We start from the raw sequence: 25,837 nt of genomic DNA on the forward strand, positions 1-25,837 counted from the left end.
ACTATGAAACCATACACTTAAAAATAGTTACAGTGGTAGAGTTAATGGCATAAGTATTTTACTGCAATTTTAAAAAGAGTGAGAAATAAAAGAAGAATTAATCGATATTTTTGTGATATTAGATAAATTAACTGACATCTTTGTGATATTAGATAGGAACGTCAATTGTCTATCAGTTTCAGCCTAGAGAACAGGAGAGAAGGAAAGAGGACAGACTGCCTACCACCGAGTGGCTGTTCCATGTCAGGTCCCAGGCTTGGTACTTCCCCATGACAGTCTAGTTTAATAATCACAGTCACCCCCCAGCATACTCACAGTTATGTACAATTCCTGCAGTTCAGGGAGGGTGAGCCATTTACTTGGACAAATTCCCATGGTCATCATTCTTATAGCCTGAGCTGTAAGCACAGCCCACCTTGGCCGTACTCCAAAGCCCACGCCATCGCCTACACCGTGTTCGCAGGAAGTTATCTCTACTGTGTTCTAGACACCCAAAGGGCTGGGTACATGGTTTCACCTCAGTGTTATCATCTGAGGCTTCCCTGGAAGGCATCTTGCACAAAAACTGCCTAAATCCTCATCGTCAGTGATTCATTCTCCCTGGGTTAGGGTGGTGGCTCACTTCCTCTGTCCTCACTTGTTTTTCAAGAACATAAGATTCCTGGAGGGACATTTAGCCAACAGATGGGTCTGTGACGGCAGTGATGGTGGACAGTGGGCAGCAGAATGGCTCTAGGGCCGGGAGAGCAAGGATGTGTGAAAAGGTAGGTGGTGGTGGTATGGGGGGGCAGGGGGCGGATGTAGGGGAAGTGTGCCAAAAGGGGCCAAGAGGGCGAGATAAGTCTTTGCCTACTTCCCACCTTCGCTCACACTCTTCTTTACCAAGGAAAGGGCACAAGGATTCCCAAGAAGACCAAGTTGTGGTTCAGACCAAGAAGAGATGGGATGAATGGAGGAGAGAAGAAGAAAGATGCTAACAGGTTACAGCACTGACTCCTGTGCTTAGGGCTTGAAGCCTTGAGCTCATTTACTCTGAATAACCTCATAAAACTCTGAACATACAAGGAGGAGGCAAATGTAGTCCCTGGTAGCTAAATGACCTTCCCAAGATCATACAACTGCAAGCAGTTTAGGCAGAATTTGAACCCAGGTCTATCTGACTCCCTCCTACCCAAGTAATCATCTGGAAAAATACTGAAAGACAGTAAGATGCATTATATTGCCTTTGTATGTAATATTTATAACAGCAGCTAATGCTAACTGAGGACGTACTATGTGCCAGGCACTGTCTAGGTGCTTTCAATAAATTAATTCACTGAATCCGTATGAGGTAGATATGCTCTTTCCCCCATTTTCCCATTTTACAGATGAGGAGACTGAGGCACAGAGCTTTCTGTCCCTGGTAAGTGAGGCTTGTCTTTTCTTGGCATGATCTAGGCAATTTAGCTTCTCTGTATACATAAAGAAACTGGAGATGGGTAAACAGAAATTACTGCCAAAATGGGGAAGCAAAGACAGACTATAAGAATGTACCAAGGCATAGACCAGGCAGCAACCAAATTCTATGGATTCCTGGGCTAAACCATGGGCACCTGGCCTTGGAGACTGTTTAATCCTGCGTGCATGCTAAGTTGCTTCAGTTTATGTCCGACTCTTTGTGACCCTATTGACTGTAGCCCACCAGGCTTCTCTGTCCATGGGATTCTCCACACAAAAACACTGAAGTGGGTTGCCATGCCCTCCTGCCATGCCCTCTTCCCAACCCAAGGATCAAACCCACATCTCATTACATCTCCTGCTAATGCAGGTGGGTTCTTTACCACTAGCGCCATGTGGGAAGCCCCTGTTTAATCCTGCTGCCTTTCAAATTCAGAGCCTGTCTTGTTTGCCAGCAAATGCTCATGGAGTAATAAAACAGCAAATGAATGCAAACGTAGAAACTCCAGAAAGGCCAATTACACATATACTGGCAGATTTCTGATTTTTTTTTGGATGTGGAAAAAGATTGTGGTTGTGACAAACTGCATTCATTATAGCTGCTCACTTTCTGCAAAACCACTTCCAGTTTGTAAAATAGACACGAATATTTCATAGTTTTGGGCAGAGAAGATTTTATGGAACACTGAGACCTCCAGATGCTCTGCCATTGCAACAAATTTGAGACAGATTGTCTAATTCATTATCTCATCCCTTGAACATCTTTTCTTCCCTCTCAGAATGAAGACCACTTACCACCAATCTTCTCTCCATTAATCACCAGTGGGTGACTGCTCTCAGTCACCAGCATGCCCATCTTCTTCAGCCTCCTTTTTATGCTCTTTCAACTTGTGCCCAATTAGATATGAAAAATCTCTCTCCTTCTTTCTCTCTCTCTCTCCCATTCATGAACGGTGGTGGTGGTTTTGTTGCTAAGTTGTGTCCAACTCGCGACCTCATGGACTGAGCCCGCCAGGCTTCTCTGTACAAAGGACTTTTCAGGCAAGAAGACTGGAGTGGGTTGCCATTTCCTTTTCCAGGGGATCTTCCCAACCCAGGGATCGAACCCAGGTCTCCTGCATTAGCAGGCGGATTCTTTACCAACTGAGCTACCAGAGTATGACTTGTTAGTTTTGGCCAGACTGTCATGAGGTACCCCAACCCCTCCCCAACCACAGGTGGTGCCTGAGAAAGCCAAGTAGGGAGCCAGGTCTTGTATCCACACTGGTAGTAATAAGCCCCCTCCACCTTCATTTCTCAGTGGAGGCCACTGGGAAGCCTGGATTTCCAGCCCCATCAGACAGTAAGAGCTGTCTACTCTATTGCCTATTCACTGTATTCTAGCTGTCTATTCTAGCTGTCTGTTCACTACTACCCAGCGGGAATGAGGTCATTTCCTCCACCCCAGGTATCAATGTGCTCAGTCACTTCAATTGTGTCTGATTCTGCGACCCCATGGACTGTAGCCTGCCAGGCTCCTCTGACTCTCCAGGGAAGAATACTGGAGTGGCTTTGCCATGCCCTTCTCCAGGGGATCTTCCCAATCCAGGGACTGAACCCATGTCTCTTAGGTCTCCTGCATTGGTGGGTAAGTTCTTTACCACTAATGCCACCTGGGAAGCCCATTTGGTATCAGTGGAGCTATGATGCACCCTTGCCCCTCCCAGCAAGGCAGGTATCAGTGGAGGCCTATTTGTGAAGCCAGAATTCCCACTCAACCCAGTGGAGAAGGAAATGGCAACCCACTCCAGTATTCTTGCCTAGAGAATCTTGTGGACAGAGGAGCATGGTGGGCTGCCATCTATGTGGTCGCATAGAGTTAGACATGACTGAAGTGACTTAGCAGCAGCAGCAGCCGCAGCCAGCGGTAATATGGACGCACCTCCTCAATGTCAATGGAAGCTAAGTATGAAACCTGGATTTATACCTTCACCTGGCAGTAAAAGGTGGTTCCTTCACCCCACCCCCCCCCCCCCCGGCCCTGCCTCACTTTCCCTTTCAGGAACATGTTGGAGAGAAAGTCAACAAAGCAGATGTTTAAATAAGATCCAGCACCTTATAACTCTTATAACAAAATACCCCAAATGTCCAGATTGTGATAGAAAGTAACTAGTCACATCAAGAATAAGCAAGATCCTAAAATGAATAAGAAAAGGCAATCAGTAGATGCCAACCCCCAAATGGCAGACATTAAAAATATCTGAAAAAGATTCTAAAGCAATCATCATTTAAAATGCTTCCATGAATGATTATAAACACATGAAAACTAGAAAAGTCTCAGCAAAGAAATATAAGAGGAAAATTAAGTACCAAATGGAACTGAAAATATATAATAACTGAAATAGAAGAAGCTTAGTGGATGAGTTCAACATCAGAATAGAGGGGACAAAGGAAAGAACCGATGAATACAGAGCAATAACATTATCCGATCTGAACGATAGAGAGAAAATAAAATGAAAAATGGACAGAGCCTTAAGGAAATGTGGCTATACAAACAGCTCTAACATTCTTATCACCTGAGTCCCAGTGGTAGAGGACAGAGCTAAAAAAGTACGCCAAGAAATAATGGCTGAAAACTTGGCAAATTTGGCAAAATACATAAAACAACAGATTCAAAAAACTGTGTGAATCCCAAACAAAATAGAGCCAAGAAACACGCACCAAGACCCAACACAATCAAACTTCAAAAAACTAAAGAGAAAAGAAAAATCTTAAAAGCAGCAGGAAAGAAACAACATCTCTGAGAAGAAAAACAATTCAAAAGACAGTGGATTTCTGGGCTTCCCTGGTGGCTCAGTGGTAAAGAATCTGCCTGCCAATGCAGGAGACATGGGTTCAATCCCCGGTCCAGGAAAAGCTCACAAGCCATGGAGCAACTAAGCCTGTGCACCACAACTACTGAACCTGGGCACCACAAGGAAGAGAATCTGTGCTTCGCAACAAGAGATTCCACGTGATGCAACTAAGACTCAACACAGCCAAATGAATGAATGAATGAGTACTAATTAATTAAATAAAAACTCCTTATCTAAAAAAATAGATAAATCATAGTAGCCTCAAACTGAAAACAACCAGATCCACCAATAAGAGAATGTATAAGCCAATTATTTGATATATTTCTATAATCCATTACTACTTGGTGATGGAAGGAATTAAAAAGAGCAAATTAAGAAAGTGTGTAACATGGATGAATAACAAAAATGCGTTGTGCAAATAATCTGGACACACACAAAACAGATATTCTATGGTTCCATTTAAGTTTTAGAACAGGCAAAACTAATCTGTAATGAAATAAATCAAAATAGTAGTTGTCCCTAGAAGGCTTAATAAGGAGAGAGGACCAGGAATAGGCATGAGAAAACTTTCTGGGATGATGGAAATATTCTGTATCTTGATAGGAGTACAGGTTACATGGGTGTATGTATCTTCTGTAACCCATCAAACTGTACAATAAAACTTGTACATTTCACTATATGGTAAACCAAACCCCAGGGACTTCTCTGGTGGTCCTGTTAGGGGAAGCACACTGATTGAAACCGCCCACCCTGGCCAGGCACCATAGTAACCATTTGTATGAGTTGTTTTATGACAGGAGATCCTGATAAGGAATATGGAACTAATAAGCCACCACCAACTGGAAGAGTACGGGAAAGGTCTAAAGGAGACACTGCGTGTCCGTCCACTTCCCAGAATCCCTCTCACTAGCATCCATCTTGGCTGAGCGATGCGTGCACCACCAGGAAAGACACTGAATTAGAATGATTGGCCAAAGACCACCCAGAAACTAATCCCATCACCATAAAACCCGAGACTGCGAGCCATACAGCAGAGCAGTTCTCCTGGGTTCCCTTACCCTACTGCTCTCCACCCGGGTGCCCTTTCCCAATAAAATCTCTTGCTTTGTCAGCACATGTGTCTCCTCAGACAATTCATTTCCAAGTGTTAGACAAGAGCCCAGTTTCGGGCCCTGGAAGGGGTCTGCCTTCCTGCACAGTCCAGTGGCTTAAGACTCCAAGCTCCCAATGCAGGGGCCCTGGGTTCCAGCCCTGATCAGGGAACTAGATCCCACATGCTGCAAAGAAGAGTCCGCATGCTGCAACTAAAGATCTTGCATGCCGAAACAGAGATCAAAGCTCCCGTGTGCCAGCACAACCAAATAAATAAATAAATAACATTTTTTAAAAAGTACCTCACTAAAAATATTTTAAGACTCACTATATAAGTGTCTAGAATAAATCTTGAAAGCTTTCTTAGCCTGACCAGCTACCTGTGAAGGAGGAAACAGCACAGGCCCTATTTTGAAAGCAGGACTCCATCTTGGGCCGGACTGTGGACTTTGAGCTATATGTCCAGTATCTATGGAAACGACATACCAACTGGAAAACCAGGCCCCTGGAAGGAAGAGCCCGTAGCTCTTCCTGCAAGAGGGGTCTCCGTAGCTAAAAGAATACCCTAATTATCTGCGTGATCGAATAGAATCATGAATTCCATTATGCTTATTGGGGTATGACCACAGACAGGCCTGTTGATAATTGTCCCTTGTTAACTACCTAGGCTTAAGGCATATGATCATGGGTTAACTTTGATTGTATCTTTTCCTTTGTTTGGCCTAGTTTCAGGGAACCTTATACACTTAGAGTATATAAGGTTTTCACACAAACTGGTCGGGGTCCTTGGCTAAGAGGAGACTCTGCCTTGGGCCCGCTGGTGTAATAAACTGCACTCCACTATCTGCATTGTCCTTCTGAGTGAGTTTGTTTCCCAGAACGCGTGGCTACAACACCTGCACCCCACTTTTCCTTTTCAAAGATACACTTTCTCTGCTCAGGGTCGCCTATTATCCTTCCAGTCTGGTTGATACATTTACATGCCTATGTAACACACCCTTACCCCACGCATTTTCTTCTTAAACTCACAGAATCAGAGCAGAGACGTTCTATGCAGAATTGTCTTCTCAGACAAAGCGTATCTGACTATCATTCCCTCCCTGCCGCTTAAGCTTTCGAACAGTTTTCCGTTGCCTTAGGACAAAGTTCAACCCCCAACCCTGCTTACAAGCCCCTGAGGGGTCTGGGCCCTTCACCAGTCTCACACCCCCACCTTCCTTCTCCCTTACAGACTTCTTCCTGCCTCTGCTCCCTTCACTCAAAACATTTCCACCATCTTTCCTGCTTTTGATGTGGCTTTTTTTTTTTTTACTGTACCTTCCCCCAAACCTGAGATTCCTTTCTTTTTTTAACTGAAGTCTAGTCGATTTACAATGTTACGTTAGCTGCAGGTGCACAGCAAAGTGACTCAGTTAAACATACAGATGCGTCTATTCTTGTTCAGACTCTTTTCCATTACAATGTGGCTCTTAATACACATTCTTCTGACTCCCTTTTACAAGCTCACTTTGCCTCTAGACTTCAGGCTGGTTTGGGTGCCCATCCCTTCCGCCTCTGCTTCCCCAAGGTCTGCGCTTCCTCCGACAGTGGCCCGTCCTTCATGCACAAGGTTCTAACCCCAGCTCCTGGTGGAAGACCAAGGCGGAGTCTCCAGGGACAGTTGGGTAAGAGTGCAAGACACCCAACGCCCCACCCCAAATATGTAACCCTGAGGCTGTCACCCTACGAGATGCCCGAGACACCCGGGATATTCCTCAGGCCTGGAGGGGAAATCACACCTCTTGTAACTTCTCAGTGAGTCAGTCCTGGGAGGGTGGTGTGGATTGAGTCATACTGGCCACCCACGATGCCGGGCAGGTTGCCTAGGAAACCTGCTTCCTCCAGTATTTCCTCTAACAGGCTAAAGGGAGAGATTGGGGTCAGAACCCAGGCTTTCCAGGAGCTGTTCCTAAGGCCACAGGTTACTAACACAGGGTTGTGTTTGATATTACACTGCTATTGATATCTTTCTTTCTGGACATGGTTCCCTCCCTGGGCTCTGTCCCATGCTAATAAGGTAACCCCCTTGGGGAAGGTTTGCAGCAGGAAAGCATAAAAACTCCGAGCTACTGGACAGTTCCTGGCAGGAGGAATGGGGCTCAGAGCTGGGTTTCAGTTGAAGATCAAGAAATGGCAAAAAAAAAAAAAACAGAGGGGATATATGTACACCTGGAGATCCAACCAGTCCATCCTAAAGGAAATCAGTCCTGAATATTCATTAGAAGGACTGATGCTGAGGCTGAAGCTCCAATACTTTGGCCACCTGATGCGAAGAACTGATTCACTGGAAAAGACCCCGATGCTGGGAAAGACTGAAGGCAGGAGAAGGGGACGACAGAGGATGAGCTGGTTGGATGGCATCATTGACTTGATGGACATGAGTCTGAGCAAGCTCCAGGAGTTGGTGATGGACAGGGAAGACTGGTGTGCCGCAGTCCATGAGGTCGCAAAGAGTTGGACACGACCGGGTGAACTGAACTGCTATGTACACCTATAGCTGATTTGTACAGCAGAAAGTAACTCAACATTGTAAAGCAACTATATTCCAATAAAAATTTTTAATGTGTTTTTTTTTCTTTCTATAAATTTAAACTTTCTTAGAGAAGTTTGAGGTTTACAAGGAAAATTGAACACCTCTCCCCAGGGTTTCCCCTATTATTAATATTTCCCATTAGTGCAGTATATTTGTTACAACTGATGAACCTGTATTAATCCAACAGTAATATAATAACTAAAGTCCACACATTAGGGTTCACTCTTGGTGTAGTACATTCTACGATTTTGCCAAACACAAAAGGTCGTGTATCCACCATTACAGTATCACACAGAATAGTTTCATTGCCCTAGAAATCCCCAGCTCTCATCCTTCCCCACCTCCACCGGCTAGCAACCACTGATCTTTTTACTGTCTCTAGAGTTTTGCCTTTTCCAGAATGTCATGCAGTTGGCCTTTTATATTATGTAGACTTTTCAGACTGGCTTCTTTTACATAGCAACATGCATCTGAGTTTTCTCCATGTCTTCATGGCTCATTTCTATTTCTTTTCATTTTCTTTCATTTCTTTCTATTACTAAAAGGATATTCCATTCTATGAATATTCCCTGGTTTGTCTACCCACCACTTTTGTTCACCCACCAAAGGACACCTTGTCAATTTTTGGCAATCAGAATAAAGCTGTTATAAACATTTACGTGCAAGTGTGTGTGTGGACGTAAGTTTTCAACTCATTTGAGTAAATATCTAGAAGCATGATGGCAAGACTTAGTTTGCTTTCTAAGAAACTGCCAAACTGTCTTTCAAAGTAGCTGTGCCATTCTGCATTCCTACCAGAAATGATTCAGAGATCCTACTGTTCCACACCTTACCAGCATTTAGTAGTATCAGTTTTTTTTAAAAGTCATTCTAACAGGTATGTACTTGTATCTCCTTATTGTTTTAACTTCCAATCCCCTAGTGATATACGAAAAGAAAAAGTCAAAGTGTTAGTCGCTCACTTATCTCCGATTCTTTGCGATCCCATGGACTATAGCCCACCAGGCTCCTCTGTCCATGGGATTCTCTAGGCAAGAATACTGGCGTGGGTAGTCATTCCCTTCTCCAAGGGATGGAACCCAGGTGTCCTGCATTGCAGGCAGTTTCTTTACTGTCTGAGTCACCTTGGAAGCCCCAGTGATATACCATGTTGAGCATTTTTTTATATGCTTATTTGGCATCTGTTTATCTTCTTGTGAGCAGTTGAGATCTTTTGCCTACTTTTCAATTGGGCTGTTTATTTTCTTATTATTGAGTTTTAAGAATTCTTTGTATATTTTAGATGTAAGTCGTTTATCAGATAAATGTTTTGCAAACACTTTCTCCAGGTCTGTGGCTAGTCTCTTCATTCTCTTAACAGTGTCTTTCACACAGCAGTTTTTAATTTTCAAGAAGTCTAGCTCATCAAATTGTTCTTTTATGTATCATGCTTTTGGTATTATATCTAAAAACTCATTACCAAGGTAATCTAGGTTTTCTCTTGTTATCATCTAGGAGTTTTATAGTTTTGCATTTTGCTTTTAGGTTTATGATCCATTTTGAGTTAATTTTTAAGAAAGGTTTAAGTATGTATATGGGCTTCCCCAGTGGCTCAGTGGTAAAGAATTGGCCTGCCAAACCAGGAGATAGCAGTTCAATCCCCGGGTCAGGAAGATCCCCTGGAGAAGGAACTAGCAACCCACTCCAGTATTCTTGTCTGGAAAATCCCACGGACAGAGGAGCCTGGTGAGCTGCAGTCCATGGGGTTGCAGGAATCAGACATGACTGAGCGACTATACAACAACAAGGTACATATACAGATTATTTTTCTTTTTTCATATGTGGATGTCCAATTGTTCCAGCACCATTTGTTTTAAAACTATCCTTTCTCCATTGAATTGCCTTTGTTCCTTTGTCAGAAATCAGTTGTTATATTTTAGGCTCTCTCTTCTGTTTCATTGATCTGTCTGCCTGTTCTTTCACTGTATACGCTGATTTGTTTGTTTGTTTTACACTACCTCTCCATATAAACTTTATTTCTTTTTCCATATAAACTTTAGAATCAGTAAACTTTTTGAATTTTGATGGGGATGGCATTAAATCTATAGATTAAGTTGGGAAGAACTGGCATATTGAATCTGCCTATCCATGAACACGGATTATCTTTCCATTTATTTAGATCTCCCTTTAAGTTCATTCATCAGACTTTTGCAGTTTTCCTCATGTAGATCTTGTGCCAATTTTTTGGTGCTAAATGTAAACAGCGTTCTGTTTTTAGTTTCAAATTCTAATAGCTCATTGCTGGCACATAGGAAAACAATAGATTTCTTTAGATAAATCTTGTATCCTGTAACTTTCCCACAGTAGCTTATTAGTTCCAAGAGTTTGTTAATTCTTTGGGATTTTCTGCATAGACAATCATGTCACATGTAAACAAAGACAGTTTTATTACTTTCTTCCCATTCTTCGTAGCTTTTATTTCCGTTTTTGTCTTACTGCATTAGCTATGACTTTTGGTACAATGTGAATAGAAAGAATAAGAAGCGAGAGCCTTATCTCATTCTTAATATTAGGGAGAGAACTAACATTTCACATTTAAGTATGATGTTAGATGTAGACTTTTTGTAAATATTCTTTACCTAGTTGAGGATGATTCCCCTCTATTCCTAGCTTGCTAAGAGAACTGATCGTGAATGGATGTTAGATTTTGTTGAGTACTTTTTCTGTATCTGCTGCTGCTGCTAAGTCGCTTCAGTCGTGTCCGACTCTGTGCGACCCCATAGACAGCAGCCCACCAGGCTCCCCTGTCCCTGGGATTCTCCAGGCAAGAGTACTGGAGTGGGTTGCCATTTCCTTTTCCAACGCATGCAAGTGAAAAGTGAAAGTGAAGTCGCTCAGTCGCGTCCGACTCTTAGCGACCCCATGGACTGCAGCCTACCAGTCTCCTCCATCCATGGGGTTTTCCAGCCAAGAGTACTGGAGTGGGGTGCCATTGCCTTCTCTGATTCTGTATCTATTGATAATCAAATGATTTTTCTTCTTTAGCCTACTGATGTAATGGATTACATGAACTGATTTTCACATGGTGAACCAGCCTATATACCAGGAATAAATTCCACTGAGTCACAGTACATAATTTACATAACATTAAATTCATCATTTTAAAGGGCACACTTCAGCGGTTTTCAGTATATTCACCATGTGGTATACCCATCAACACGATCTAAATCTAGAAAATTTTCAACATCGCAAAAAGAAGCCGCCTATCTATTAGCAATCACTCCCCATTCTCTGCTCCCCCCACCCATCATCTGACAACCACTCATACACTCTCTGTTTCTATGAACTTCCTTATTTTGGAATTCTAGACATTTCATAGAAATGTAATCATACAGTATGTGGTCCTTTTTGTTTTTGACCGTGCCATGTAGCATCTGGGATTCCAGTTCCCCAACCAAGGATAGAACCTGTGCCCCCTACATTGGAAACACAGAATCTTAACCACTGGACACCAGGGAAGTCCCCAATATGTGCTCTTTGGCATCTGACTTTTTTCACTTACTCAGCATGTTTTCTAGGTGCATCTATGCTATAGCATGTAAGAGTACTTATTTCTTTTCATGACTGAAAAATATTTCATTGCAGGGATGTACCATGCTTATTTCTTAAATACTTCAATTTAGGGACCAAGATTCATATTGGATACCTGGGGACTACCTGCTCCCAGTCCAGAGCAAAAGAAAAAGATGAGAGGCGTTAGCCAGGTGTACAGTTTTCCCTTCTGTATGAGAGATAATAAGAAGTGAACTTAGCTTGGAATTTCCTCTGTAATAAAAGAGAATCCTGCTTGAGTCTTGTGGGCTTGAATCAGCCACTGTCACTGTCCCCAGCTACTACCCATCAAGCTTCCCACTGCCTGCCTGGCATTTGCACGTAAAACAGTCCTTCAAGGTATTTTTTCTACCTCCATTTACAATAAGGAAACTATGACTCAGAGATAAAGTGACTTTCTCAGGGTCTACAGCAAGGATGCCAAATCACATCTGCAGAACACCAAAGCCCTCCTTAGCTGTCAGGTAACACCTAGAATTTTTTTTTTTTATGATTTTTTTGATGCGGACTATTTTTAAAGTCTTTTATTGAATTTATTACAATATTGCTTCTGTTTTACTTTTTTGTGGGTTTTGTTTTTCTTCAGTCCACCAGGCATAAAGGATCTTAGCTCCCTGCCCAGGGATCAAATGCACAGCTCCTGCATTGAAAGCTGAGGTCTTAACCACTGGATGCCCAGGGAAGCCCCAGCACCTAGAATTTTTTACCTAAATGCTCTGATAGTGGAACTCCTTAACTGTTACATCCTAGAGCCATTCGGCAATTTGCAGAGGGCTATAGACATCCCCCTTCACAATAATGTTTTAAACACACGAAATAAAATACACGGGACTGCAAAGAAAATGAACTGCATGGAAATATAATTATCAATTGTTTTCAGTAATCAGCCTTTTAGTAATCAGACAGGGTTATATTTGTTCTCCTCATTGCACGTTAAATAACAAGATCCAGCAGTGGGTCAAATCATTAGTATCACTTTGAAGTAGTAAAAGGCATAAACGATGTTTTTGGTACCTATAAGAACTGCAAAGCGATACGAAAACATCTGAGTTTCTACTGGTGACCAAGTCACGGGAGCTACTAATATGACTCTAGTTTGCTGCCTACATTCATCACGGCAGGAAACACTCAACTTCAGTTAGAGGCAGGTGACAATAAGGATGTCTAATCTTTCTCATCCCATTTCACAGACCCCTGGATAAGAGTCTCTGCTCCCCAGCAGCTATGGGACCAGGGTGAATGGGAATGTGGGCAAGAGAGGAGGGAAGGAAAGGGAAGGACCCCCTCCTTCCCCCACGGAGTCAGCTGTAGCCCCTGGATGTTGAGAAGTCCCTGTGTGAAGAAGGGTCACGTTCCTGTCCACTGTCCTTCCTGAGCTCCAGAATTCCTCAAAACTGCTTCTCTTCTGGGAAGCTCCCTAAATAGTCTTTCAGTTTCCCAGACTGGTTCCCATCTTAGTCTCTGTTTTACCATTCTTATCTCTCTCTAGACAGTTTAATGCCTTTTCAAACAACACCCCTGAGAGGTTTGGGGAGTTTCTCATCTCTCATATCACACTTCTCATATGACTTCAGAAGGGCAGCCCCCAGAGAAGGGGAGGCCCCACTGCAGGCGTGGTGCAAAGGTGAGAACCCAGGGCAAAGTCCAGCAATGGTGTGGAAGGGCCCTCCCAGGGCAGAGAGGTTTTGCCTCGAGGGGCTGCCTGCAGAAGGGAGGACAGTGGTCAAGTTACATAACCTTTCTGGACCTCAGTTTCTTCAACCATAAAATAGGAGACAGGCCTCTCCAACATGGCACCTTATGGGGTGAGGAACGGATAGCAAGAAGGCTCAAGTACACCTCTAAACCAAGAACCAGGCATGCTCAGAGCCCACCTCTGCCAAGATAAGGCCCGGAAAAAAACTCAACAAGGGACACTGGGAAGCAGCAGCACTTTCTGGTGCTTTAACCATCTCTCAATGTACAAACTGGGCTTCCCAGGTGGCACTAGTGGTAAAGAACCCGCCTGCCAATGCAGGAGACATAAGAGACACCAGTTCAATCCCTGGGTCGGGAAGATCCGCTGGAGAAGATCATGGCAACCTACTCTAGTATTCTTGCCTGGAGAATCCCATGGACAGAGGACCCTGGCCAGCTATAGTCCACGAGGTCAAAAAGAGTCAGACACAACTGAAGCCACTTAGCATGCAAGCACAATGTACAAAATGACCACAGTCCCTGCCCCTGCATTTCTGAGACACAGTCAGGGAAGGGATGACCTGGGGAAGAGCCGGATCCAGGCCTCCTCATCCCCTCCCCGTTCTTCCTGTTTAATCAAGGCATCCAACCTGGGGGCCCTGGAAAGGTCCCTCTCAGCTTCTGTGTCTCCATAGATAAAGTGACTTCTGAGGACCCCTCCAGCCCCAGTCTGACCCATGGGGGATGAAGGACTTCCTGTCCCAGCCACATCGCCCCCCAGTGTCAGCAGGACAGCTGCTCCAGCAGGTCCCCGTGGGCAGAGCCTACTCTGCTTTCTGTATAACCACCATGATAAAGCTGGGGGACAGGGTAGGAGCAGAAGGGCAGGTGCAGGGAAACCAGACTGCCCAGAAGCACGTGCCTGAAGTTACAACATCACCAAGATGTGGCACCTGTGTCCGTGGTTCCCTAGACCTGCCTCCTCCCTGCAACAGTGATTGGGGGTGGGGGGAGGTGGCAGAAGGCAAGAGGGAGGGAGAAAGAGGATGCACTGGACTGGGGCAGCGGGGAGGAAGGTCAAGGGGGAGGCTTGAAAGGCTGGGTGGAGCAGAAATACCCTTAAAATGTCCTGAGACTGGGACGGATGAAGGCGGCTCGAAAACAAAAACAAAAAAGTCAAAATGTACACCGGCAGCCCCAATATTTCCTGTTTTTCTAACAAATCACCAGTGACTTCCAAGAAAAGCGAGCTGTGCTACACTCGGCCCTGGGCACAGCCGCAGAATTTGCACATCTGGCCTGTGCTTCGAGAGCGGTCCCGGGCACAGGATGTGGCAGAGCCGCCCCAGAGATCTGCAGCTAGAGGATGCTCAGAGGCGGGATGCTGCCTGGGAGACAGGGAAGCAGAAGGTCCGAGGGGCTGAGAGGACCCTTTCAGAGGATGCACGTGGATGGGCTGTGCCATGCTCATCTGAATTCCTGAGTCCGGTCAGGAGCATGTGGGGGCTCTAGGGAGCAGACAATCCAAGAACCCCAGGCCACCATTTCTCCCCCACCCTGCAGAGGCCCCACTGAGCACCCCCAGCAAACCTCCTCTCCCTCACTCCCCTACAGGCAGGGCTGGGTAGGAGCTGTGGATGGAGGGAGGGAAACAGAAGTGAGCCAGCCTGCATCTGCCCTCAGGCTTTATTCCTACTTGGCTGCTACCCCAGTGGGTAGACCTGATCCTCAGGTCGACAACATTCACACATATAAACTATCTGAAAGTAAGTTTCAGGGCTTCCCTGGTGGTCCAGTGGTGTTAAGAATTCACTTGCCAATGCAAGGGACACTGGTTCCATCCCTGGGCCGTGGAGCAACTAAGCCCATGTGCCACAACTACTGAAGCCCACACGCCCTAAAGCCTGTGATCTGCAAAAAGAGAAGCCGCTGCAATGAGAAGCCCATGTACCACAATGAGTAGCCCCAGGTCTCTGCAATTAGAGAACACCGACATGCAGCAACCAAGACTCAGCACAATCAAAAATAAATAAATCTTAGGAAAAAAAAAAAAAGCAAGGTGCAGGTTGTAACATCATGACAAGTCACTCCTCAACATTAGATTGAGCCATATTAAATAGGAACAGATATCAACATGATCATATGGCTCAATCTATTGTCCATTGGCAGACGAATGGATAAGAAAGTTGTGGTCCATATACACAATAGAATATTACTGAGCTATAAGAACACATTTGAATCAGTTCTAATGAGGTGGATGAAACTGGAGCCTATTATACAGAGTGAAGTAAGTCAAAAAGAATAACACCAATATGGTATATTAACACATATATATATGGAATTTACAAAGATGGTAATGATGACCCTATAGGTGAGACAGCAAAAGAGACACAGATATAAAGAACAAACTTTTGGACTCTGTGGGAGAAGGCAAGGGTGGGATGATTTCGGCGAAGAGCACTGAAACATGTATATGGTTCAAGCTAATATTTTACCATGCCTCCCTTAAGGACAAGGACATTCTCTGACCTGAGACCATTATCACACTGAGCAAAACAATGATGTTACACAATGCCATCTGCTATGCCCCAGGGGCGTGTATATACTTACAGAGCACCTGCTCCGTGCCTGACTGCCCACCAGCCCTGCATCTTGGGGAACCACCTTCATCCAGTGGCCAAGCATTGGGAGGAGGGGGTGCTGCTGGTCCTAGCAACCTTCTTACCCTGGGAGCTAATGCTTTGTACAGGGCACAAAGTAGACATCTGAAAGTCCACCACAGCCTGGTGACAACATAAAATGAGAATTCCTCCCGAGGGAAATAGAAGACAAATCATAAGGCTTATTTCCCAAAGACGGCCATGGCACCTCCCATCCCATGGCTTCTTCTACAACGCAGCCCTGACACTTCTTCAAACAAGAGATGGAATCTAATTCCCTCCCCTAAAACCTGGGTGGGGGACTTCCCTGCTGTGTGCGTGCGTGCTGAGTCACTTCAGTGTCTGACTCTTTGTGACCCTATGGACCACAGCCTGCCAGGTTCCTCTGTCCATTGGATTCTCCAGGCAAGAATACTGGAGTCAGTTGCCATGCCCTCCTACAAGGGATCTTCCCGACCCAGGGACTGAACCACGTCTTTTATGTCTCCTGCATTGGCAGGTGGGTTCTTTACCACTAGCGCCATCTGGGAAGCCCTCTTCCTTGGTGGTCCGGTGGCTAATACTCTGTGCTCCCAATGCAGGTGCTTGGGTTTGCTCCCTGGACAGGGAACTAGATCCCACATGCCGCAACTAAGAGTTCACAAGCTGCAACTAAAGATCCTGAAACTGTGGTGTGCCGAAACGAAGATCCAGCACAGCCAAATAAATACATATTAAAAAATAAAAAACCAAAACCTGGACGGGCTGGTGGCTGCTTCAACTCATAGATGACAGTGGAGGTGAAGGGAAGCAATGAAGCTGATGCAGCTACTGCCTCATTTCCTACAAGACTTGCACCTGGAGCTCCGAGCCATGGAGTAAGAAATCTGACTTACCCATTTGGAGGTCACCATTTTGTGAGGAAGCCCAAGCCACCTGGGGAGGCCACTTACAGGCACTTCTGACTTGCAATTCCAGTCCCCAGCTGTTCAGGTCTTACCAGCGGAAGCCTCAGACATCACTGAACACAGACAAGCCATCCCCAATATGCCCAGCCCAAACTCCTGGTCCATAGCATCCATAAGCATATTAAAATGGTTAGCCTCAGGCTTCCCTGGTGGTCCAGTGGCTAAGAATCCGCCTTGCAATGCAGGGGACACCAGTTCGATTGTTGGTCTGGTAAGACCCACATGCCACAGGCTACGCCTGTATACCACAATTAATGAAGCCATTCACTCTAGAGCCTGTGCTCCACAAGAAAAGCCACTGCAATGAGAAGCCCACACATGGCAACTAGAGAAAGCCCATGTGCAGCAACAAAGACCCAGGGCAGACATAAATAATTATTATTTTTTAATGGTTAACATCTTCTACCACCACATTTTGGGGTAGTTTGTTACAAGCAATAGGGCCTCCCCAGTGGCTCAGCAGTAAAGAATCCGCCTGCAATGCAGGAGACTTGGGTTCTATCCCTGGGTTGGAAAGATTTCCTGGAGGAGGAAATGGCAACCCACTCTAGTATTCTTGCCTGGGAAATCCCATGGACAGAGGAGCCTGGTGGGCATGTGGGCATGGGGTCACAAAAGACTTGGACATGGCTTAGTGACTGAGCATGTTTGCACGTTACAAGCAATAGTATCTGGAACATATGTATCTGGCATAGACCCCACACCCAGGCAGAGACCAGGCCACATGACAAGAAGGCATTGGACTATGCAGTCAGAAGAGCACAGCTGGAACAACTAGAAAGAACGCTACTCAGACACGGGTGCCATCTGCCAGGCAGCTCAATCACAACAATTCAGAGGTGCAAGGGCCCATAGTGGTGTTCAACCTAAATTCACTTACTCAATATAAACTCCTCTTATGGAGTGCAGATGACCACAGGATATTGGGCTGATCAAAAAGTTCATTTGAGTTTTTCCATCACATCTTACAGAAAACCCAAACAAACTTTTTTGTCAACCCAATGCTTTGCTGGATGCTATGGTATACACAAACACCACTGATACATTGCTCTTTCAGATACAGACCTTGCTGACGCCAGCATGGAGGTGGCCACATTCCGTGAACCAGAATGACCAGGGCAACTTGCCAGGCACACACCAGCCTGAGGATCTTGACACCTGCTATTCCCTCTGTCTGGAGTGCTCTGCTCCCAGATGTCTGCTTGGCTAATTCTCACTCCTCCTGGTCTTTATGGTACGGTCTTAATTTGGACTTCTGGTAAACCCCACCTCTGGCACCTGGTGCTTCATTTTTTCACCTCTCTTATCACCACCTGACACACTATTCATGTTACTTAGTATATAAATAATAAACCATAACGGGCTTACTGTCTATTTCTCTCCTCCAGCCCCATTAGAATGTCACTCCATAAGGACTAGGAGGAGTGCTCGGCACGTATTTGCTGAGTCCATGAATGAATAACAAATGAGTAAGTGAATGACCAAGAGGTTTGAAGAAAGGTTAATACAAGAGAGAAGCATGTGGGATCACGCACATCTGGCCTGACTGAGACAAGGATGTTGCTTTCCTTGTATGAATCACAGAACTGGGTCACCACAAGGCCGAGGATGGCCAAGGGCATCACCTGGACAGAAGTCGGAAGCTTCCTTGGGTTAAAACCAGGCCATCTGAGAAAGCCTTGCTCCTCTGATCATCTCATCTCTTGGAAGGGCAAGGAAGCAATGAGGAAAAATACTAGTGTGTCTTGTGTCTTTAATTCTGACCAAGAATAACGGGAGGTTTATAAAATAGAAGCGAGGGGGAAACACAGGGGAAATGACCACATCATCTCAAAGTGTGGACTAATCCTAGCAGAAAATGCCAGACAGTCAGACCCTTCCTTAGACTTTAAGGAAGCAGGCTCCTAAGAGGCCAGGAACCCAAGAGAATGGCTTAGCAGGGAAAGAAAATTCTGAAAATTAAATTGGAGGCAAGTCACAGAGTCTCATGAAAGCGAAGAGGGGGATGTCAGGGGCCAGCATGACCTCTTGGAGGGTGCATAAAACAGGGAAGTGAGGTCCCCAAGTAAGATGGAACACTGAAGATCGAGAGTGAGCATGTCACAAAAGGGAGGCTGGAGAAGAAGACAGACGACATCAAGAAGGGCCTAGAGACTTATGTTCTGAACCTAAATCCAAAGAGATTAGCCTGGCCATTCAGGACAGATTGGGGCATAGTTAGATGCTGGAGAGAAAACAGAACTGCTCCATGGTTAGTTCCTCCATCCTTTTTCTCAAGGAGAATAGTTATCCTACCAGAAAGGATGGATCAAAGATGCTTGTTCAGTCAACTGCAAGCATGTATTAAGGGTCTATTATTTGAGGGTCTTACTAGGCACTGAGAGGGGGGAGGGGTTCCAGAAATCTCAAGGAGTTCACAATCAGAGGAGAAGATGAGGTCCAAAGGTCACCAGGCAACGCGGTAGGACCATCATCAAGAAAAAAAAAATATTAAAAAAGACAGGATAATTTGACAGAAAAATGGGCAAAAGACTTGAATAGACCCTTTCCCCAAAGAGGATATCCAAGTAGTTAGTAAACATGCCAAGGTGCTCAATTTCATCAGACACCAGAGAAATGCAAATTTAGACCATGATGTGATACCACCAGACCCACCTGAATGGCTGAAACAAACAAGATGGGCACACGCTTCAGGACGTGAAGCACCTGACGCCTCACGACTGCAGGTGGGGTGTGAACTGGTCTAGCCACTTTCCAAATGGAAAGCACTACCCACCACGGCACGACCTGCACCTGCCACATAATATGGCAATTCCACCCCTCTTCCCGGGTACATGCTCAGAAGATACGCACCAGAAAGTTCAGAGAGGCACCATTCAAAATAACCTCCAAGTAGACCCTTGGAGGGTAGGGCATCTCCATGTAGGTTTATAAGACACAGGTACGGTGGAGGACAGACAAGGTTAATTAGCAAAGCTTCTCCAAGAAGGTAACTCCCAGTGGTTAAGACTCCAAGTTTCCACTGCAGGGGGGCTCAGGTTCAATCCCCGGTTGGGGAGCTAAGACCCTGCATGCCGCATAGCATGGCCAAAAAATCAAAATTAAAAAAAAAATTTTTAAAAGAAGGTAACTTCCGAGATAAGTCTACAGGAAGAAGCTGTCTTGGGATTCAGGCACAGGGTGGAGAAATGGACAGAATCAAGAAGTATAGACAGCTTGGTTCCTTCAGGGAATGCCCAGGCATTCAGAACTACTGGAGAGTAAAGGATAACACAGGTATGGGGAGATAAAGATGCCCAGGCTGGGTGGCAGACTGCGAATGGCCTTAAATGTCAGGCCAAGTGCTTAAGGGTTTAGTCCAGTGCCACGTGGAACTATGGCCAAATTTTCAATGGGTGAATATCTCACTGACCTTGGAATTTAGATAATCATACCAGCAAGGGGATAAAGGGGCGTCTGAGAGGAGACGGGTCTGCGGACACAAAGGGCTCCAAAGTCAAAAGCCACTGCTTAAAATGAGTTGAGGATGGCAGATGAGTATAAATACCTCTCAGAGTCATAAAGAAACTTGAGGTTGTGAAAGGGAACTGCTACTGATACTCTTTGAAGGATCAGAGAAAATGAAAGATGTACGAGAGAAGGACAGGATGAGATAGACAGAGAAAGACAGGAGAGACGCAAGAAAAGGCTCTCCCAGTTTTGGAGAACTTGACAAAAGTAGAAATCTTGGAAACTACAGTCTCGGAGTCTGCCAGCCCCCATGACATCATTCTCTATATGTTATTAAGAGGCAGTTTGTGAACAACATTCAGGGAAGGATCCAGGGACTACCAGGAGCAAGAATGGATTCACTAAGGGGGTGACTCAAGAAAATGCACAAAAATAGCTTTTCTGAATTTTAGCAAGTCCTGCTACAGGCTCATGACGGTGTAAAAAAAAAAGTGAGCACAATAAACACAAAATAAATGGACTCACCTCTAGCTTAAGAACCTCACCTATGAGAGCCAAGAGTCTTCATCTGTGGGGGTCACCTCTTCTAAAATGCCAGGGAACTCTGCTTTTGGCCCTTTATAGCAGTGGTCCCCAGCCTTTTTGGCTCCAGGGACAATTTTTCCATGGACCAGGAGTGTGGGGAGGGGGGATGGTTTCAGGATGATTCAAGTGCGTTACATTTATTGTGTGCTTATTTCTATTATGATTACATCAGCTCCACCTCAGATCATCAGGCATTAGATCTCGGAGTTGGGGACCCCTCACGGCATGTCATGGTAAAAACTGTGTTAAATATAAACAACATAAAAGTTACCATTTTAACCATTTAAACTATACAGCTGAATGGTACTTAGTACATTCACATTACTGTGAGACCATCAGCACCATCACCTCCAGAACTTCTTCATCTTCCCAAACTGAAATGCTTTCCCACTGAACACTAGTTCCCCATTCCACTCTTTCTCAGCCCCTGATAATCACCATTCTACTTTCTGTCTCCATGAGTTTGACTACACTACAAACTTCACAGAGGTTGAACCAGACAATATTGTCTTTTTCTGATGGGTTTCTTTCACTTAGCATAAAGTCCTCAAGGTTCATCCATATTATAACATACATCAGAATTTCATTCCTTTTTGAGGCTAAGTACTATTCCATTGTATGTACAGATCTCATTTTGTTTACTCCATCTGTAGACAGATATTTGTGTAGATTCCATCTTTTAGAACAGTATGCCATTTTCTTATGAATGGTTTTCAATAAGGCTTAGAAGGTAGGCTTTTGTACAATGGAAGGGATAAAGAACTTTTATATAACACTGAAGATTCAGAAAGATCTCAAACTAGTAAAGTTCAAATGTGCATAAGACTCATAACTGTCTTTCCATATCCATTCTCCCTTCTTCTATAGTACTGTCATTTTCAGAAAATTTAGATTATATTTCCCAGGTTCTCTTGTAGCTAACTGTGGCCATTTGACTACATTCTGGCCAACAGAATATAAGTAGATGTTAATAAGTACAATTTCCAAATCATGCTTTTAAAAGGGATAGGTGTGCCTCCTTCTTCTTCCTCTTTCTTCCTTTTGCTAGCTGGAATGCAAACGCAATGGCAATTGCTAGAGCAGCCATCATGCACCATGAGATGAAAGCTACATGTTGAGGAAGACAAAGCAACAAGATAAAAGGAATGTAGGTGATTTATGAAGTTGTTGTGTAAAGACTGGACCACTTATGCTCAGACTTTTACATGAAGGAGAAATAAAGCTCTATCATGTTTAAGCCACTATCATTTTACATCTCTCTGAAATAACAAAGAAACCAATATACTAACTAATAGTTCAGTCACCACCAAGTTATCTAAGCAGCACAACTGTATTTGTTTGTCCATTACTGTGTCATTCAGATACAGCTGGTGGGATTTTCCCCAAATTTGTAGGCCATGTTGTAAGGTCTGACCTTAAACAGAGACCACACGATGTACCCAAAATTCCCTTATAAAGGGTTACATCATAAAAGCTGAAGTCATCCTCCTGAGAAACAGCACCTATTTCCCATATAGTGTGCCCACCTCTGTGTATCCCACTCCAGGGGGAGCAGCAGTAATTGAGTTATTTAAAGGTCAGACATTCTTCAGAGCAAATTGGCTTAACTAGCTAGTACTGAAGCAACTCAAGTTGAGAGGGTACTGTTTTGGTAAATGATTCGAGATAATCTCTTACTGGTGATAAGAAGGTATCCTGAAAATAAAGTATAGGTGTTACAAAACTCTTCCTCCCTAGACAAGATCAAACAGTTCAGTGATAAATTATGTCCTCCAAACAAAACCATGGAGATAATACAAAGATCAGTGATTTCCAGGGAGTGGGAAGGGAGAAGGCTAGACAAAGCATAGAGAAATTTTAGGGCATTGACAATACTCTGTATGGGGTGTCCCTGGTTGCTCAGCTGGTAAAGAACCTACCTGCTAGCATGCAGGAGATGCAAGAGATATGGGTTCGATCCCCAGGGTTGGGAAGATCCTCTGGAAAAGAAAATGGCAACCGGTTCCAGTATTCTTGCCTGGGAAATGCCATGGACAGAGGTGCCTGGTGGGCTACAGTCCTTGGGGTCACATTCACACATGACTGAGCGCACAGGCACGCATGTAATACTCTGTATAATATTCTAATAATAGATATATGTCATTACATTCATAAAATTCATAGGCTGTAAAAATATCAAGAGTGAAACCAAAGGTAAACTATGGACTTTGGGTGATTATGATGTGTCAATGTAGGCATATCTATTATGGCTGGGATGGGGGAAAGGCTGGGAGTGGGGATAGGAGCTTGAGATTGATATGTACACACTACTATATTTAAAACAGATAGCCAACCAAGATCTACTGTATAGCATGGGGAGATTGACTCTATATTCTGTAATAACCTGAATGGGAAAACAATTTGAAAAAGAATGGATACTTGTATGGGTATTACTAAATCACCTTGCTATATACCTGTAACTAACACATCATTGTTAATCAACTATAATCCAAAATGACAGGATGGGGAAAAAAAAAAGAAAAAAAAACTATACTCCAATATAGAATATTGAGTATATTCCATAATGCCTTGAGTATATTCCATAATGTTCCAATATCCCATAATTGTTATGAAAAAACCCAAATGAATCTTTTGGCCAACCCAATAAAAATTTTTTTAAATGTACATTCGTCCTTGGTGTAAAAAAATATGTGCCTGTCTGGCGAGTGATGTTGATGACCTGCGGGTCAGGGGGTAACAGATCTGTACCTTCCTCTCAGTTTTGTTGTAACCTTAAACTTGCTCTAAAAAGCTAAGCCTTTAATCAACAATAAAAATAACGTTCCCACCTCCAACTACTGAATACGTCTTAGGAGCAAGCAGTCAATGAGAAGTAATCTCATTGGGGGAGGAGGAAAACCGGACTCTCTGAGAGGACTGCGGCCTGGACTCAACCATGGTGCCAACCCAATTCTTCCACATTCCCTCCACAGGAGCCTTGAAGAGAAACCAGTAGAGTTGAGGCTTGGTGCAAGAAGGGGCATTCTCAGCCGCTACATCCCTCTCAGGGAGGACCCAGGACCACGACAGCCCCTAAAGGGAGTGGGAAATTGGTGGCATCTCCTTCTGTCTCCATTGCACCCGGTACTCGGCCCAGTATTGAGGGCTTCTTTCTGTCAGTTCCCGCAGGGCCGCGCCATCTTGTTTTTCTAGCTCACTCGGGTGCCTCCTAGAACGACCTCCTCTCTCGACCCCCACACTTTACCTCCCATGCCTTGGACCTGAGCTCCGCAGCCTCACTCGTTCAGAAATATGGTTTTTTTTTCTTGATGCCACACAAAGCTCATCCTCGCTCAACACGTCCTCTCACCTCCGTTCTCAGCCACCCACCTCAGGCCGACCTCTGCCACTTTCAAGTAGGAGGTTTGAGTATCAGATTCTTAGAGGGCTGTGCGCGCTGGTTTTGCTTCTTCGCGCTTTACCGTAAACCTCGCTACACAGACCAGTGTTATCGCACCGTGATGCGCAGGCCGAGGTGTTGACGGCGCGGGCGTCCCTAGCACCTCTGCCCTGCTGGGGTGCAGCTTCTGCTTTGCATCTTCTCTCTACCAGGTTCGGAGAAAGCAGTCACCAGAGGAAACAGCCTCAGGGCATCAGAAGTCACGTGACGGGGTGAACACCATCTTTGGACCGCCTGCTCACTAGAGAGAGGACACGGGGTCTCCCCCGTCCACAGGCCCGAGAGAGCACGAGGAACGTTCCCAGACCTTTCCGGGCGCTTATGTCGGAACCCAGAGACGGGGGCCCTGGACACAAGCCCCTGTTCTTGTGGGTGCCATGGCGGTGGTTCCAGGCAGGTGGGGGGAGGGGGCAGCTTCAGCCCCCTCGGCCTATTTCTTTGGTGGGTGAGGAGAGGGGCGTACTTGCCATGTTGAATGAACTCGGAAGCACAACTGGAAGCTCCTCTCTCCTGGGCAGTTCTTTCCACTACTCTCTCCTTCCCCCAGAAAGCCTTCTTTTATTTTAAAAAAATTTATTTTTTGGCTGTGCTGGGTCTTCGTTTCTGGGCAGGGCCTTTCTCTAGTTGCGGAGAACAGGGGCTACTCTTCATTGCAGTGACTTCTCTTCTTGCAGAGCAGAGGCTCTAGGCGCACAGGCTCAGTAGTTGTGGCGCACAGGCTTAGTTGCTCCAGGGCATGTGGAATCTTCCTGGACCAGGGATCCAACCTGTGTCCCCTGCATTGACAGGCAGATTCTTAACCATTGGATCACCAGAGAAGTCCCAGAAAGCCTTTCCTCTCCAAAGCAGTGAAGAAAAAGAGAACCTTCTCCTTGTTTACCCTGCTTGGGCGTGACTAAGGGAATTTCTTTTCCCTCTAAAGGGTTCCAGGTTTAGACTAGCTGGGCTGCATTTATGAACAATGCTTTAGAAGTTGTAAAGGGTGATGTGCAAATTAATTATCAGTCACATTTAATTTTCTCCCAGTTCAAAAACCTGAGCTCGTTCCATGTTGCCCTTGGCTTCCTCGAGGGTCAGCATGGCCAGACAACCCACCGTGGGATGTCTGAAGAATCCCAAGAAATCCTCCAAGCATTTCTTTGCCCCAGTGCCCCTGAAGACACAGCTCCTGATTGCCCCACAGTCAGCCTGGTAGGCGGGACAGGAAGCCCCTCTGCCTTGTAAACACCCATGTTGCAAACAGACACTTCCCCAGGCTCCTCTAAGGCGGGGTCACCAGCTGGGAGTGGCTTGTTTGGGCTTACCAGGGGTGCCCAGCTGCTGTCTTGAATCTGAAATAACTTGGGAGGGTGGAACAGTTTCCCAAGGATCAGGGGCTTAGCAGTTGGAGTTTACCAGGGGCTTAAAACATCTGAACCCCACCTCCCCACCCATCCCCTCCACCAGCCTGTCTTGCCCATACTGGAGTGCAAAGACCTAGGACTTTGCCCCTTTGAAAACGAAAAGTGTTACTCAGTCATGTCTGACTCTTTGTGAATCCATGTACTGCAGGC

The 25,837-nt window shown here is 45.1% G+C and overlaps 1 protein-coding gene across 11 annotated transcripts in view; it reads right to left on the minus strand.

The window, feature by feature from the left end:
• PIK3R5 (phosphoinositide-3-kinase regulatory subunit 5) overlaps positions 1-25,837 on the minus strand; it is a 74,698-nt gene that overhangs the window by 37,775 nt on the left and 11,086 nt on the right. For 2 of the 11 annotated variants that reach the window (XM_060395424.1, XM_060395421.1), the window contains exon 2: positions 316-25,060. The exons of the other annotated variants lie outside the window; for them this stretch is intronic. The gene's annotated coding sequence lies outside the window, so the exon portion shown is untranslated. The remainder of the gene's footprint in view (positions 1-315; positions 25,061-25,837) is intronic. 11 annotated transcript variants of the gene reach the window in all.

This window comes from Ovis aries, chromosome 11 (genome assembly GCF_016772045.2).
Source record: "Ovis aries strain OAR_USU_Benz2616 breed Rambouillet chromosome 11, ARS-UI_Ramb_v3.0, whole genome shotgun sequence".
Taxonomy (NCBI): Eukaryota; Metazoa; Chordata; class Mammalia; order Artiodactyla; family Bovidae; genus Ovis; species Ovis aries.